The 17,102-nt window shown below is 48.3% G+C and overlaps 1 long non-coding RNA gene across 1 annotated transcript in view; it reads left to right on the top strand.

The window, feature by feature from the left end:
- LOC125091359 (uncharacterized) overlaps positions 1 to 13,042 on the top strand; it is a 156,023-nt gene extending 142,981 nt beyond the window's left edge. Inside the window, exons 2-3 of the long non-coding RNA XR_007124658.1 lie at positions 11,159 to 11,288; positions 12,083 to 13,042. This is a non-coding gene — a long non-coding RNA (uncharacterized LOC125091359). The remainder of the gene's footprint in view (positions 1 to 11,158; positions 11,289 to 12,082) is intronic.
- The last annotated feature ends 4,060 nt before the right edge of the window (positions 13,043 to 17,102 follow it).

Genomic DNA, 17,102 nt, shown 5'->3' with positions numbered 1-17,102 from the left:
CCTTTCCAGTGTGTGTTGAAACACACGGCTTTGAATCAGCTTAAGCAGAGTGACCTTACACTTTCAGCAGGCTGCCATGCTAGCGGGCATTTTGCTCTACGAGTAACGTCTTGCAAACACGATGAAACCCAGAGTCTCCCTAAGTCTCTTGAACGTAATCAGGGTCGCTGATAGGTTGTGTCAGCGAGCCAAGGGAAGATCTTGGACCTGTAATGGAAACACTGGTTCCTTCTCCCCAAAGAATTCTATAGAAGAAGCTTACAGGAGAATCAGGTTATGCCGTACATAATTTCATGGTGGTGATACCCAGCCTTGATGTAGCCTCTCTTTTCCAACATCTCACTTATTCTCATTGCTTGAAACAGCTTACGCAGGCCCCACTAATTTCAGGAGCATAGTATAAAGGGAGACTTACTAATCGCAGTGATGTGCCATTGAATTGCCTATCACACTACTCTAAGAGAAAGGAAATGGTGAGTCTCACTCGTTACACTGTCCAGTCTAAGCTTCTGGGACACACTATTTGTTTCAAGTGAAATATAGCTCTTCTATAAAGAACCTGGTGTATTGACAATCTGCCGTATTTCAGGGGAGAAAATCACTGAAGTCGACATCTACCGGGTTTTCAGTCATGCCACGCTGTAATGCAGATCTCTTCTAGACATCACCGAGCAGTAACACTTTCTGGCCTGGTAGGGTGGGTCTTGTCTTGTAAAGCACAGATACATTTTACCCCCGGACGTACACTGGCCCGTGGAAACACCTTGCTTTCTGCGTTTACCAGCTGTAATGCAGGGATCAGCTTACAAGATACCTCCTGCATATTGTAAAATAGGGTGGTACAGGTTATTGGAAGACCCAATCATTGCTTTGGTTAAAACAAGGAAACCTACAGAGACGATAGTAAGAAATCATATGGTGGCCTCAAGTAGAAGACTTGGTTTCCCTCCGTGTCCTAGGAGGTTAGCGACACCGGGCTCCGTTCTCCCTGTGGCACGTGGAGGCCAGTGAGCGCGGCCGTCCGTGGTAGTGGTGATGTTTCCACGGATGGATACCAAAGCCCAGACTCACGACAGGCGTCCAGGAAACCAGCATCGCGCTCGGCTCAGCCGCGTGCTCTCCTCACTGTTTCGTGACCAACCCACGCTTCCTCTTGCCTCTGAAATTCCCTCTCCCGTCCTTCTGCTCAGAGCCTCTCTGCAGACACCTGCCTGACTTGGCCCTTAATGTCCCCAGATCTGGGACCAAGTGTCCCTTTATCAGAAGGGACTGACCACACTCTGTGACACAGACCGCCCTCTTCTCTCCTAAGCTTCCTGTCCCTATGCAGTCCCTAATTTCTCTCTGCATCCCCCTAAAATTGCTAGTATTTCAGAGTGTGCTTGCTGTCCGGGCTAGGGGGGACAGGGTCTTTGAAGGGGTAAATTAAAACGAGACCATGAGGGTAGAATGCATCCTGCACGACTGGCATCCTTCTAAGAAGCGATCGGGACACACAGAAGGACACCAGAAGTGTGTGCCCACGAAGAAAGGCCCTCTGGGGACACAGAAGACTTGCCCCCACGCAAACATAATGGGGTAATGAATGAGGCAGGACACTCTGCCACCGACTTGCCACGCGCTATGCCAACAGACTCTCAGGATAACTCCTGAGAATGACCATGGCCCGTTTTATACGAGGAGCTAGGTGGAGATCTGCCCACGTTCCCAGAAACGATGAGTGGCCGAGCCAGGAAGGGGGCCAGCTTTACCTGAAAACTGCCACCTTCGATCTTGGCTGCGGTGCCCTGTTGCCTCTCGATATGATCTGAGGGAAGACAGAATCGACCGTCGAAGGGTTGGCCCCAGGAAGACGTGCTTTGGAGTCCGGGCTCTGCTTCCTTGCACATACGGACCTGTCGTCCCCACATCTGACGTGCCTGCACGTGGCGAGCCCTCTGATACTGTTTGTTTCTGTTTATCTGAAATTATTTTTATTCACCTATCTTGAGATGGCCATTCTCAGCCATGCGGTTGGATCTACAGAGTGGGACGCTATGTGGAGTCAATGAGACAAATACCGTACGATTTCACTCTGATGTGCAATTTAGGGAACAAAACAAATGAGCGATGGGAAGAGAAGTGGGGGGGGTGAGGGAGAGGAAATTGAAAAACAGACGCCTCCCTGCAGAGAGTGAGGTGGTGGACGCCAGAGCGGAGGTGGGCAGGGAGGGATGGGGGAACCCGGGATGGGCATTAAGAGCGCACGGACCGCAATGAGCCACTGAGTAACGTGCAGAGTTCTGGAATCACTGTATTGGACCCCTGAGACTGATTCGACACAGTGTGGTAAGAATACTGGAAATAAAACAAAAGCCTTAATAAAAAAATCCTCAGATGATATCTCTCGGTGGCAAGAGCCTTATAGAATATACTGAAAGTCCTGCAAACCCCGAAACTCCTGGCCAACAGGAAGTTTCCATGGATGCGACTGCATTCTCCATCATCACTTACGTGCTTTAAAAATCCGTGGAATTTGAACCACGTGTGAGCCTTGCGATGCGCCGTGAAGTTTTCCATAAATGTCTTTATGTGCCCCAGAGTGGAGGGAAGGCATATAACGTGAATATTGGCCTATCTGTTTGAAAGCGATTACTGCTATTATGAATTTATTCTGTCAGAATTGCCTGTCATTGCAAATTCAGCACATGATGTCACATTCATTACCCAAGGGCCATTTTCTTTCCAGGGATGACTTTAAGATGTATTTGAAAGGAAATGAGGGCTGTGAATGGTCAAGTACAATATAATTCTTTTGGGTAACATTTCCTTTGAAATATCAATATATACTATCATCGGGGCAATCATTTTTACAAAAAGAGATAGTTTCATTTTATGCATCCACTCATTTCAGCGACCGTAATAACCCCTAATAGCCTCAGAACCCCCTTTTCCTCAATAAAGTGAAGAAAATGTATTTGCTTTCCATCATTTTGTTGTAATGCACAGTCTTTGAAAATGAAAATGTATATGTGCGTGGGATTCTGGGAAAGAAAAACCAGAAATCACTGTTTTGTCCCCTTTCTTTAAAAAATACCTTTACAAACCTTTTTTGTTGTTGTTCAAATGGAACGTAGTAGGTGGGAAAAGAGATTTTCAAAGTTATCAAAGAGATTATCAAAATTATCAAGAGATTTTCAAAGTTATCAAAGAGATTATCAAAATTATCAAGAGATTTTCAAAGTTATCAAAGAGATTATCAAAATTATCAAGATTTTCAAAGTCATCAAAGAGATTATCAAAATTATCAAGAGATTTTCAAAGTCATCAAAGAGATTATCAAAATTATCAAGAGATTTTCAAAGTTATCAAAAAGATTATTGAAACTATCAAGAGATTTTCAAAGTTATCAAAAAGATTATCGAAACTATCGAAAGAGATTTTCAAAGTTACCATGTTTGAGGCATAACCTCCATCAACGTACAAATCTGTGTGAGTTTCAGTGTCATTTTCCATTTGAATATATCTATGTTCCTGTCACCCTGGTTGACCTGTCAGTATCCCAAGGGCCCCAGGAGGCTCCACAGTGCTCCTTTTCCAGGAGTGTCAGCTTCCCACCCGGATCACCGTCGTCCCCACACGCACGGACGGACCAGCATGGCGTCCATGCCCTGCAGAGGACTGTCATGCGGCACACGTCTGTGTCTGGCTTTCGTGTGCACGGCGTCATGTCTGTGTCTACCGTCCACGTTGTTCCTGCAGCTCTAGTTCACTCTGCTCTCATCGGCGCTCGGCATCGTTCCTTGTAAAAGCAGACCGCAGCGGCTCTTCCCCATTGCACGTTGGCCTCCAGTTGGGTTCTTGGAGTAAAGGCGCAGGGAGCGCTCCGCTGCCTTACTTGGACACGTGCCTGTGGCGGTCGTAGCTGCACACCCGGGATGGGAGCTGCTGCCTGGGGGCTCACTCCGTGTTGGCTTTCGTTGAAACGACCACACGGTTCCCCCGGAGCGCTTGTACCGGTCCACGCTCTGCCCGCCCCATGCGTGGTGTCCGTCCTTCACAGCCGTGGGGTCACCTGAAGGGGTCTGACTTCTGGTTGCAATGTCACCCACTCTCGTGTCTGGACTGTGGTGTGCGTTCTGGCTTTCATTTGGATTTTCCTGCTGAGTCGTGATGTGCAGAACTTCCCATATGCTTATTGATCATTCAGAAATCCTCATTTGGAAAGTGTCCCTTCCGGGTCTTCTGAAAATGCTTAATTCAGCTGTCTTTTTTGTGGTTTGTGGGAGTAGTAGCTTATGTGCTATGGATACGGGGTTTTGGCTTTTTTAATTTGTATTTTCTTTTGAGACTATGATGTCCTACTTTCTGTGTTATCGTCTAACTTTTCTATTGATCTCTGCTGATGAGCAGAAGTTCTTAATTTTCACGAAAACCGGTTTACTATTTTTTTTCTTTTATGCCTACTGATTTGTGTGTTCTCGTTAAAAATTGTGTACCGCAAGTTCGTAAAGATATTCTCCTGGTTTATGCATTGCACTATTTATACTTTACAGATGGTCTTTGATCTGTTTCGTATCGAATTATTTGATGTAAAGGTACCGATTTCTTTCTTAAAAGATTGATGTCCAGCGGAACCAAAATGACTTAGTTGGCCGTGCTCTCCCGCAGGGAACTGACGTGGCACCTTCTCGTACGGGAGCTGACTGTGTAAATGGGTCATCATGCAGAGTCTACACTGTTGTTCACACATCTTTCTGTCCACTCATGGGCTACTTCTTTTTTTCCCGTTTTGTGGGTTCTACAAATGTGCTACTGTCTTAATCACGGCAGCTTCATTGTACGTCTTGATATCTGGTAACATAAGCCCTTGACGTTTGATCTCCAGGAGGACCTAGGCCCTCGACTTTCCGTGTAAATGTTAGAACTTAGCTTCTCAATTGCCACAAAAACCCAGCGAAATCTGGATTGGGATAACACTGGACCCGTAACTCAAGCTGGGGGAGTGAGTACCTTAAAAATACCGAGTCCTCCCATCTGTAACCATGATATCTGTCTCTACTTGGGTCTTCTTTAAATTCTTTCAGCATTTTTAGGTTGTTTCCTATGTAAAAGTTTTCGTATAATTAAATTTATTTCTTGGTGTTTGGTATCTTTGATGTTGCTCTAAATTATGTCTGTTTACGTATTTATTTGTCCGTTTCAAGTTCACTGTGGTCTGTAGCATCTTCAGGTTCTTAAATCCTGAGAGGACTCTCGGACCTTGCCCCTGGTGGATCTCGCCCTGTCGCACAGCAGTCCGGCCACACACCATTCTAAGTAGTTACTCGGTAGCCCAGCTCTGATCATAGCGTTTCCTTACCACCTCTTCATGGCATTCTGGCATTTTCGTTGCCCCCCTTTATTTCAGCTCTGTCTCTGCTGCTTCCTCTAAATGTGCTGTAGACACGAAATCGGAACATCCGCCCCACCGCGGCTTGGACGTGCCCTTGGTTCACGCTGATTGTGCTCCCAGAATCTCTCTCCGTATCTGCTTCGTTTGTACCCGTTCCCGAGGAAATGTGTAGATCATAGCTTGGTCCTGAGTAAACTGTCTTGTGAACCCTCAACCAAATACAGTCAAGTGCTTCTTCGAAATCGTGCAATCCTTTCCCAAGTCAGGGGCGCCTGGGGGGCTCCGTCTGTTAACCCATCTGCCTGCGGCTCAGGTCGTGGTCCTGGGATCGAGCCCCTCATCGGGCTCCCTGCTCACTGGGGAGTCTGCTTCTCCCTTTCTCCCTCTCTCTGTACTCCCCGTTCCTCAAATAAGTAAATAAAATCTTAAAAAAAAAAAAACTTTTCTGAGTCATATAGTTTACGTTTGTCATTGCGTCATGTAGACTACTCATGGGAAGACATCCTTTCCCCTAAGTGTCTCCTGACACCGTGGGGTCCATCCTTGTATCCCTAGTAGTATGCAGCACAGTCTTGGGCTCACAGGTAATACTTAATAAATATGTGTTGACTTAATTTTAATAAGTGAAAATAGGAAACCGTAATGTGCTATGCTTTTTTGTTTGAGTTTTGTCAGCCGTGGAATCCTTAAAAAAAAAAAAAAACTTTTGAAGTGCTAATATGAAAAATAGGCAAAACTCCATTCTGGGCTGCTTGAGTATCATTAAAGAATTCGGAACCTTCTGTTTTTTAAAAGCATATAATTTATGTGCATTATAAAAACCCCCTTTGTTTTCACAAGTCAACATTGTTAATGCAGTCTGTCAAAGTGCATTCTCGCGAAATTGCTTTGAAGAACGTGCCAGCCCCGTCACTTTCTTCTAAGGGGAAGAGAAGAAAGAGAGAAAAGAAAAAAAAAATTCTGCAGCAGCAAAAAAGTAAACAGAACAGGTCTAGACTTTGCTGCGTATTTTTCCATCCCAGGTTGCAAATAATGTGGTGGAACCTTCTCCTGAGTCAGGAGTCTACCTCCAAATTTGCAATTCAAAAGGTCTTTGTTTTATAAGCTATAGGTAGTGCCCCTTTCAGCCTGGGGCCCCAGGGACACACTCATTAACAGGTCCTCAGCCTGCAAGGACTGGAGGGCCTTGTAACCGTCCAGCTAGGAAGGTGGTCCTCGGCCTGCCCAGCCTGAGCCCTGGCACGGGGAGGTGGTGTGCACACGTCTCTCCCGCACACCTGCACCCCGAGAGCTCACCCGTTAAGACTTCAAGCGCTGGGTCTCGGGGACCTGTGAAATGACTCACACACACACACTTAGAGACAATTACTTGGACCTGACCTTGGTGCTCAGCAGCTCTAGACTGCCCTTCCCTTCCTTCCCGTCAGTGCAGTCTCTCAGCAAAACACGGTCAGGGGTGGAGCGAGGTTCTCTCTGTGCGATTTCCGTATTTCACTTGATTGCTAACTGGTGTCTCATTGGGCAGAAAGATGAAAAAACGGTTTATGAAAGGAGCTACCACCGTCCTGGGTAACAAGTGTCAAATAAAGAAGAGTCAGCAGTGACTATGTCACTGTGCGGACACATACGGTCACCACGATGTTCTTCGTGCCTGGATGTCCGCGCGGGCCTGACCTGTTTTGTTCACCGCTTCGCACCAGCGTGAAACGGGCCCTTCCAGTAAAGCACCTGTCAGAAGGCCCTTGCTCTGCGCCTGAAGCACCTTGCTCAGGATTTCTTCCGCAAACAGGAAGTTGCAGCAGACCGATGCCCTCAGTTTACTGTGTGTCCAAAGGAAACCGGGTGGGGAAAGGCCAGCAACCCGGGACACGGGCCGGTGGATGGACCACGAGGCCACGGCCTTTTCGGGTGGTCCTGGAAACCCCACAGGTGACGGCACACAGGCACGTCCCTCCTGTGCTGATGCTCGGATGGCTTCGGGATTGTCTTCCTGCGTCCTCGGTCTCTCCAGAAGAAAGCCACACCCTTGCACTCGAGAGGCAAGACTGCAGAGTGCTCGGGGAGAAGTGAAAAGCAGCCAAAGGGGGTCTGACTTTCAGGACTTGGTTTGGTCGAGCCTTGGGGTGTACTGTCACCTCCTAGCGCTTGTCCCCGTGCACGGACTGTTGGTGAGCCTGGTCCCGACTCTGGAGCACATCCTCTCCTGCCACATACCCCACGTGACCAGCCCCACCCCCGCAGACTCCTTCCCACGCAGAACCGCAGCCTCCTCATTGGATCCAGGTGACCCCCTACCACGATGGCGCCAGGCTCACGTCAGGGTAGAAGGACACTTCCCGACGCTTTGCCCTTTCCTGAAAGCAGTTCCGGGACTGTTTTCTAAGAACTCCTTCTCTGGAGGTGGCGAGGTCCAGAACATAAGATTCGCTGTGACCCAAGTCAGTTGTTGAACCAAAGCGATGGAATGTGCGTGTCTTTTTCAGAAGGATGATGCTTTTTCCCCATATGGTTATAAAAGCCGTGATGATGAAAGATATTCAGTCACCGGTGTTTCGTGGTCTTAGTCCAGCTGTGTGTGTCCCAGTGCAAACCGTCATTTCCACACGCAAAGACTTGAGAGAGATGTGTGGAGGGTAAGGGTCTGGGCTGCACCATAGGCAATGGTTAAATACTGCGGCACCCACACCTTTGCTCTTTGGAAAGCAGACCGAGGCCACACCAAAATCTCTAAGGGCAGGAGCCCTGCCTGTGTTGTTCAACATCGTACCTGTAGAACCCTGTGTGGGGAAGGAGCTTTTTCTCTTAAGCATCTCGTGGATACTCAATGAGCGAATGGGCCAGCGTGAATCAATAGAGAGCCAGTTCTGGTGTTGGGAGGAAATCCGTCCATTGGGGCCAGAAGCAGAGGCCCCCCCCGGCATGGTGTAGTGGGAGGCATGCCTTCCGGGGAGGGAGGGGCTCCCTGTCCCCCACGGACCTTGAGACACGCAGGTCTAAGGGCAATGAGAAATGAGAACCGGGAGAAGGAATTTGACGGGGTTGAGCGTCAGAGAGGATGCCTTCTCCCTTTCGGCTTCATGGACGATGTAGTTCTGGGGACAGAACTCTCACGGGTGTTCTAGGAGGTGACATGAGCTATTCCTGACAGTCCGTTGGCTTCCGTGACTGATCCGATGAACGGAGATCAGCGGGGCCAGTGTTGTCACGTATCCAAACTAGTTCAGTCTGCAGAAAACCGAGGCTTAGACACTCTATGTTCCTTGTCCCATGACCCGGAGGCTCCCATAGACCGACTAAAATCTGTCTGTTCTTGGGGCCTGTCCAGCTTGTTACTAAAAACCTCTTTGGTCATCAGAGGCTCATTGTCCTTAGTTACATGCAGGCTCCTGAAGGACAGGAGCGATGGCTTGTTGTTTTTTTTCTTAAAGAATTTGTGTATTTATTTAAGAGGGAGAGACAGAGAGGGAGAGGGAGAGAGATCGAGCAGGGGAGGAGGGTCAGAGAGTGAGGGAGGGAAGCAGGCTCCCTATTGAGCAGGGAGCCCGATGCAGGACTCGATCCCAGGACCCTGAGATCATGACCTGAGCCAAAGGCAACACTTAACCGACTGAGCCCCCAGGACCCCCGTGGTTTGTTCTTTGTGGTTCACAATGGCTGATGTAGATAAGGCTTGTCCTAGGACATAGTCATATACGTGTGTTTTGTTTTCCTTGTTCAGGTTCTGTAGTTGGCCCTGGGCCCAACCTCAAGCACATGAAGCCCCCGGAGACGTCCTGCAGCTCTCTCTGTGTCTCAGCACGTCCGCCGTGGACGGGAGGTCCCTGTTCCTCGTTTGCGGACAGCTGTCTGTGTTGCTAGGGCACAGCCTGACTCCCACTCGACCCGTTGTCGGGACGGTTCTGGGACATTTCAGTTCTCAGCGGTGTGTTACGGTCTCGCTAGCTGTCCGGGTCCAGACCGCAGAGCGTTGTCGTAGCTCTTTGGCAGGGTCGTGAGGGAAGCCCGAGCGGTGTGCTTCCCGACGCTGCAGGGGTCTGTGGACGGTCCCCCGCTCCACAGCCCTGGTATGAGCTTGGGCAGTGCCTACCTTATTCGACGTCAGGCCAAGTGGAGCTAACGTTTACCTTCTTCAAGTTATGCCCCTTACCTGCTGCACATGCTTGCCTGTCAGCAGTGTTTGCCGCAGGCTTGCAGTTCCTGGGATTCCTGGGCCAACCGCAAGCATAGGAAAGGCTGGCGGGAGGGGGGTGAACTCGGGGGCTGCGCCACTGGGCAGCGTGGGGACACTTCAGAGACGCAGCGAGATCAAGCTCCTGGCTAAGGTGGTCAGTAAGCTTCTCTGCATTCCCTTTGACATCCGTTGGCTGGGGATCGCGTTCCATGACGAGGCCCAAATTTCAGGAGGTCTCAGGTCCTGTAATTAAAAGAATTGAGGGGCACCTGGGTGGCTCAGTGGATTAAAGCCTCTACCTTCAGCTCAGGTCATGATCCCAGGGTCCTGGGATCGAGCCCCGCATCAGGGCTGCTCAGCAGGGAGCCTGCTTCCTCCTCTCTCTCTGCCTGCCTCTCTGCCTACTTGTGATCTCTGTCTGTCAAATAAATAAATAAAATCTTTAAAAAAAATAAAAGAATTGAGTGACATTATCTTTTCTTCTTAAGATTTCATTTATTTATTTGAGAAAGAGAGAGCATGGGGAGACGGTGCACGGGGAGGGAGAAGCAGACTCCCCAGCTGAGCAGGGAGCCCGATGCAGCGCTTGATCCTAGGACCCCAGGATCATGACCTGAGCCGAAGGCAGACACTTAACCCGCTGAGCCACCCAGATGCCCCTGAGATTATCTCCAGTAGTGCTCCCCGTTTATAGAGTCATGATTCACCTGTGAACAGTGGAAAACCCCAGGCCTTATCTGCTTTGGAATAGAAAACATTCATTCTTATCTCAGAGTAACCAGTCCCCTTCTACACCCCCTGATTTCAGGAAATAAGGTGAATTGTTCTCTTTTCACAGAAGATTTGACACCAACATGTCACCTTAGCAAATGCAGTGTGGGCAGTATTTGAGTCTGCTATGTCCCTAAAACCTAAGGATACATTATTGTAATTATTCTGTTTAAAAAGCTTCTTTTTCCAGCGCTGAGATGTAAGCGGTGCTGTCGTGTGAAGTAAACAGAGGCTCACAAACGTTATCTCCTCTTGTGTATTCTGCCGCCTCATACAGGGATTCATGTGAGATTAAGTGTGGGTTTGAGTAAATATTCATCATAAACAATATATGATTTTGTAGGTTCTTATCAAATGCCCCACATCATTTTAGTTACTCATAAACATGAAACACTTATGTTTTCGTCCCACGGAAACATTTCCTTGTTAGACTTGGGCAAGTGTCAGAGCATTCCAAGGGACCGTGGACACCATGATTTCATTCGAATAGGGTCTGTAAAATAGTACAATCAAGGGGCACCTGGCTGGCTCCGTTGGAAGAGCATGACGCTGTTGATCTCAGGGTCGTGAATGTCCACCCCACACTGGGTATAGACATTGCAAAAAAAATTCATAAACTTAAAAATAAAATAAAATATTACAATCAAGAGCCAAGTATACAAAAAACACGATTTGGGCAGTAGTTGAATTCTTGTATAAGTAACATTAGATACCAAATGTGTATGTGGATTGTAGGCAAATCTATATGACTTTATTACATACACATTTTATAGTATCTAATACTACATATTTATAATATACATATATGGCGATATATGATGTTATCTATTATTTTATTTCAGGGAGCCAGCAAAACAGATACAACAGAAGAGCAATGACTCTCAGAAGGAAGATGGTTATTGTAGGAAGCCAGCTCTGTCTCTGTCTCCGCCACCTCGCTGAAGGACTGGGAGGCCGACGTTTCCGACGGACGTGAGTACATCGGCAAAGGTCATACTCTCTGTGACTGTGGCTCTCTTCCTGCAGGCTTAGTTCTCGGATTCTCAGCCACATCCCTCACCCTGGACGCAAGGAAATGTTTTACAGAGTGTGGGTGAACCTGTGTCCACCTTTCTCTCGCAGTATGAGTTAGCGAGGAATAGAAAGAAGGAAGGTTAATAGAAGCTGGGTTCTCATGGTTGCAAACTCAGGGACTTCATTAAAGCCCAGAGAAAGGAGCTTTCTAACAGTAATCATAAAAATGCTGACCTTGAAACAAGAATATCCAAAAAAGTAAACGCAAGTGTCCAAGGCTTGAATCAGTGTAGTCCCTAGAGCGGCTGAAATGGCCATTGACCATGGAAAGCTAGTGGTTCCAGTGCTTTTAGACACTGGGGCTAAATTGCCACTTGACATTTTAAATTATTGTTCAGGAAGGTTGTTGCAAAGAATTGCCTGGTGATTTGTTTTTGTTCTGTTGGGTTTTTGTTTTTGGATAGTCATTTCCCCTTAAAATTAGAGAAAGCGGCCAGCGAGAAACACTTTCTTAGATACAACAGTTTGATGAATGACTGAGATAGGAATGAGTCATCTCTCTGTTTTCCTTTTCTCCCCCAACCCCACAATGTGGTGCATGTCAGGAGGTTTTTGGTCCTGGTCTGCCTCTGTCTCTGCCCGGGACCGTTCTGAATGATGATAGTGTGCTACTGCCTTAGTCTGTTAGGGCAGCTCCCACAGAACTCCATAGACTGGGGGGCCTATAAACAACAGACATTTCTTTCCCACAGGCTGGAGGCCAAATGTCCCCAATCATGACACTGGCATACTCAGTATCTGATGAAGGCAAGCTCCCTGGGTCAAGGACAGCCGTCTTCTCCTGGTGTCCTCGCATGGAAGAAGGTACGAGGGAGCTCTCTGGGGTCTCCTTGAGAAGGGTGCCAATGCCATTGACTAGGGTGCGATCCCCACATAGTCATCTCCCAGAGAACCTCGTCTCTAACACTAGGGCTTACAGTTTCAACACATGAATGGGGTCAGGCCAGGTGGCAATAACACTTAGAGATGGGATTTGAAAAACCAATCCTATGAGTTATGCCGTTACCGTGCTAGTAGGCGTAGACACACTATGAGACAGCATGGAGACTTGATGTAAGCACGACGGGGGGGTGGGGGGGGTGAACCTCGGTCTGTGTTACATGAATCACCCCCCCAAAGGTAAGGACCAGGAAAGTTCCAAGGTCAGGATGAAATCGGTGAACTCAGACAAAGGAGATTGGCTCCATCCCTTTTGGTGTTTCAGATGATAAGGAACACGGGAAGGCATTCATCCAGAAAAAGTGTTATGAACACCCATTCGTGAGAAGCAAATTGTTGAGGGTTATTGGCTCCTTAAAATAACAGATACAAAGGTAGTCATAGAGAAAAGGATTTAAAAACTGTGTGGTTGATTGCCGGGGAAAATGCCACTTAGCGTTTTTTCCTCAGCATGAAAACGGAACAGCTATTGTCAACCGTGAGTACTCTTTCACTCACCATTCGCTTGGCCGTTTTACCATGAGTATTTGTCAAGCAGTTACTGTGTACCAAGGAGGAAGCATTGGGGAGAAGAGAGGGAGTAAAACCAAAAATCCAAACAAACGTTCCATTTTCTGCATCATGGAATGTATAGCCTCTTGGTCAATCAAAGGTTAAGCAAATGATTTTTAAAATGTGAATTATGTATCCATTCTGTGACAAGATGGGGTAATTTGGGGGGCATGCGTTTGGGAATCAAGGATTCATGTTCTGTGGGAGTAACGTTGATCGGAGATCAGATGGAGTCAAGTGAAGATTTCTGTGTCGAGACAAAGTCACCTAAGGCAGTGCCTCAAATACTCTTGATCCTGGGAAATGTAGCCCTGTGGTGCTGTGCTTAGTCACCTTGGGGACTAAGATCTCAGTACCCATCATACCACATGTTCTCTGCTCATTGACTTAAGAAAAAACTTTAAGGTGGTTTAATAATGTGCAACATCTTTGACTTATATTTGGGGGATTTCATTCAGCTTTCTTCTGTATGGATGTCATTTATATACGTGCATTTGTCATTTGACAGAAGTAAATTATTAATCAAACTCAATCAACCCCCAAATAGCTCTCATTTTATATTATTTAAATCTATCCTGTTAAAATAGCACCAGAAAACGTGTACGATGCAAGAACATCACAATTCCATAGGATTCTGACCTCTCAAAACACATTTTAGAAAAAATGCTGAGAAATGTGTCATAGCTGGGTTTTTTTGCCCCCTGACAAGAACAAAGACAGATATATCTAGAGATTTATTAGCAAAACATGCTTTTGTGGCAAAATTATCAGGAGTCTAACCCTTGAGATTTACAGAAAGCAAAACAAAACAGGAAAAAAAATCTTCTTGGTTGACCCTATCATTCACGAGATAGAGCATTTGAGAAAACAAAGTACACCACTAGATATTTCGGCACTAGTTCACGTATCAGATGTTTAGGGGACTTTAGGGAAAGGAGTTACGGGCCTACATCAGAAATAAAAATAAATTTGAATGATAAAAACTAATATTCCTAAAAACAAAATTTTAAATTCTGTGTTTGATCCATACAGCCTTATAAATGGTAAACTTAGTGGAATTTGAAAAGTAAAGAACAAAGGACTGATACGTTAGTCTGCCCCCATGCTTTTCCGCCACAAGGAACTGTTTAAGACTAGAGAATGAAGAGGAAGCAAGGTCCTAATTTTCTTGGTTCTGGACTGACATTTTCAGTGTACGTAATTATTTTCGCCCCGCTGGAAGTTTACTGTCAGCTAACGTTAACGTGATCGTGCAATGGACTGGGCAAAACCAGGAAGGGGAGCATCTCATCGGCATTTCTTCTTAGCAGCAACGTGTCTGTGTCCCAGTGCACTGTAATCGTGTCATAAACATAGTAGCCGTAGGTGACTGTGTGAGTGCCAGAATTCTCCTACTTCAAAGAGCATTCGTTTCGAGTCCTAGGACAACTGTGGATCTAGAGTACTTTTCTAGGAAGCCAGTTGATTTCCCCTCAAACAGAAACAAAGGCAAGTCCCGTGAGGGACCCAAGCAGGGGCACAGTTGACTTCCGTGTCGTCTGTCCTGAGCAGCTTCCCATCCTGTCCAGCTCCGGCCCAGGGGGGAATTCAGCCCCTCCTGAGGCCAGAGCCAGTCCTGCTTATGGCTCCTGGCGTGTGGAAGCCCAGCCCTGCCTACACTTGAGATGTGGAATGTGTCTCGCTGCAGGGACCGTAAGGGTCTGCTGTGATCCATCCAGTGGACGCCTGTCTCAGGACGCAGATGGCCACCAGCCCCCCTGCTGTGAACGGGCCTTCTGCTCTGAACCTGTCAGTAACGGGATGGAGCACGCCCTGCCTCTCCCGGTCACTGGGCCGTCCAGCTCTCCTGGCCTTCTCCAGTTGGTTCCTTCATTGTGAACAGTTCACTTAGGATCTTCTCTTTAAGAATTTGTGAGTCCTCGCGTTTGCAGAGCAGGAAGCCCCAGACGCTTCCTCATGTGGGTTTGCAGGGGATAGAAGAATGAGCACATGGGTGACCAGGGCTCTTGGACTCACAGTGTCTTTGTCGGCACAACTTCCAGAACGTTGGCTCTGGGAAGGGCCGTGTGGCCACAGTTCCTGGAGCCCCGGGATCTGTGGGAATAGTTTCTAGCACAGCCCTCCCAGGCAGGGAGAGGCAGCGCTGGCAGAGCCGTGTAGGCTGTTGGCGGTGGTGCCCTGATGGTCTGCCAGACGCTTGGACGGAGTATGTTGAAAACTTCATGGACTCGGTGTTGACACAGATTAAGGTCTAATTTTGCTTCATTTTATTTTATCAAACCTCAAGTTGTGTCAGCAGTCCTTCTATAACTTATCACAGGGTGAGTTATAACACAAAAATGTGTTGAAAACACTGCAGCGGACCTCCCACGTACATGGCTGTGTTTGTGGCAGGTTTCCCCGCGGCTCCCTCTCAATCACGCGTCTTAACTGGGGTTGTGGGGTCACATCTCCCTAACTGGGCTCCACTGCGAGCAGAGACGACTCACGTCCAGGAGGCCATTCTACCCAGTGGTTCTTGTTGGGAAAAGGAGCATTTGAAACACCGAGTGTACAAGTTACAGTTGGCGGTAAGACCCTCCTGCGGTACCAGCTGCTGCATCTCAGACACTTGCGCGGTACAGATAGCTCCGGACTGGCGCGTCACCGGGAGCTGGATGTGGTGTCTGATCCCCCGTTTTCCAGGGGAGGAAATATCCTTCTCTTCTACTGCAAGAGCCCTTGGGGAGTGAGTCAGCTGTGGGTCAGGAGGCACGCACCACGCCAGGATTCCGATCTGAACGGCGTGATTTCTAGAGTGCCGGCACTTGCCGACGCAGTCACGTCTCGTACCATTCGTGATGCCCTCCCAGGGGGCACGGAGCAGGACAGAAATCAAGCAGAGAAAACCAACTTTGATCTCTTTGTTCTATTGAGTTTCAGCATTCAGTGTCTGTAATTGGCGCCTGAGTGAAACGGGTCTGTCTGCGGGTGAGCTGGGGCAAGGCATGAGGCTGTTGGCCCGGGAACAGGGAAGGACGGTGTCGTCTGCACCCTGCCCTCAGAAAGCCTGCGGGACGCTGCAGAAGAGACACTCGGTGTGTCCTCGCTGTTGTGGAGTCTGTGCGTGCACGTCTGCTTAGTCGCTGGTGTTTCGTTGTGATCCCCAGACCAACACCTGCAGTGTCCTTGTAGTCACGCGTGGACACGGCGAGCCGTGAACGTTGGTCATCGACAGACGCCCACGCTCCCCGCCCAGTGGGAGCCAGTCTGGGCTTTGCCTTCGTCTTTCCGCTCTTGTACTGTTAGCGGGTGTCCTTTGTGCGGTCTGAGGTCGTTCTCAGCTCTGTGTCTTTAGTGGGTGACTGCGGGGTGTACAGGGACCGGAGCACCGTGCTGGCGTGCTGCCTGGCCTTCCCGCGCGTAGGGCGGCTGTGATGGGCCTTCACGGGAGAACAGGTGTGACCTCAGTTTGGTTCAGGCATGCGTTATGCGGGGCTGAACGATGTGTGTTCCGTGTGGATGAGGCAACATTAGACATTCCATAAGGAATCTGTTGTTTTTTAACTGTCTTGTTTCTTTTTACCCCCTTTTTTCCCTTTTTTAAAGTAATCTCTACACCCAGCATGAGGTTCAAACTCATGATCCTGAGATCAGGAGCCACAGGCTGCACCTACTCAGCCTGCCTGTGCCCCTCAGTAAGGAACGTTTAAGCGGGAAACACATAAAACAAGGAGATGTATTGATCAGCTGATGAACATGACCAGAGGGTGGGGGGCAGCCCCTCTGCATTTCCCTTAGGAGCAATGGCTCAGGATTTGCAAATTCAGTGTGCTTGCTGATGTATAGAGCACGAGTGTCACAGATAATAAGAACTGACTGTGTGTGTGTGTGTGTCTACGGATACATGTATATGAGCATTCCTGTGTGCGCATGTATGTGCATGTACGGGACTATCCTACTGGAAGTGTGCGTAGATAGCACGGGAGCACACGAAACAGCCCCACCTGGGAAAGGAAGGGCATGGTCAGGGCCCAGCGTAGCTCTCCATCACATCCACACCCAGTGGCGGAACCGCTGTCCGCTTCATCTGGGGAGCACGGCCTCCCTCTGGCTTGCACGTCTGCCTGCTGAGAGGAGACAAGGACAGTAACCACCGTCTGGTCCCTTCAGGTCCGCTGAAGCTAAACAGTAGAGAGGAGATTGGAAATACTGTCTTGAATACTGTGATGCCCACGATTT

Source organism: Lutra lutra, chromosome X, assembly GCF_902655055.1.
Source record: "Lutra lutra chromosome X, mLutLut1.2, whole genome shotgun sequence".
Taxonomy (NCBI): domain Eukaryota; kingdom Metazoa; phylum Chordata; class Mammalia; order Carnivora; family Mustelidae; genus Lutra; species Lutra lutra.
Note: the sequence above shows the minus strand (reverse complement) of the source record. Positions and strands in the feature narration are given on the sequence as shown.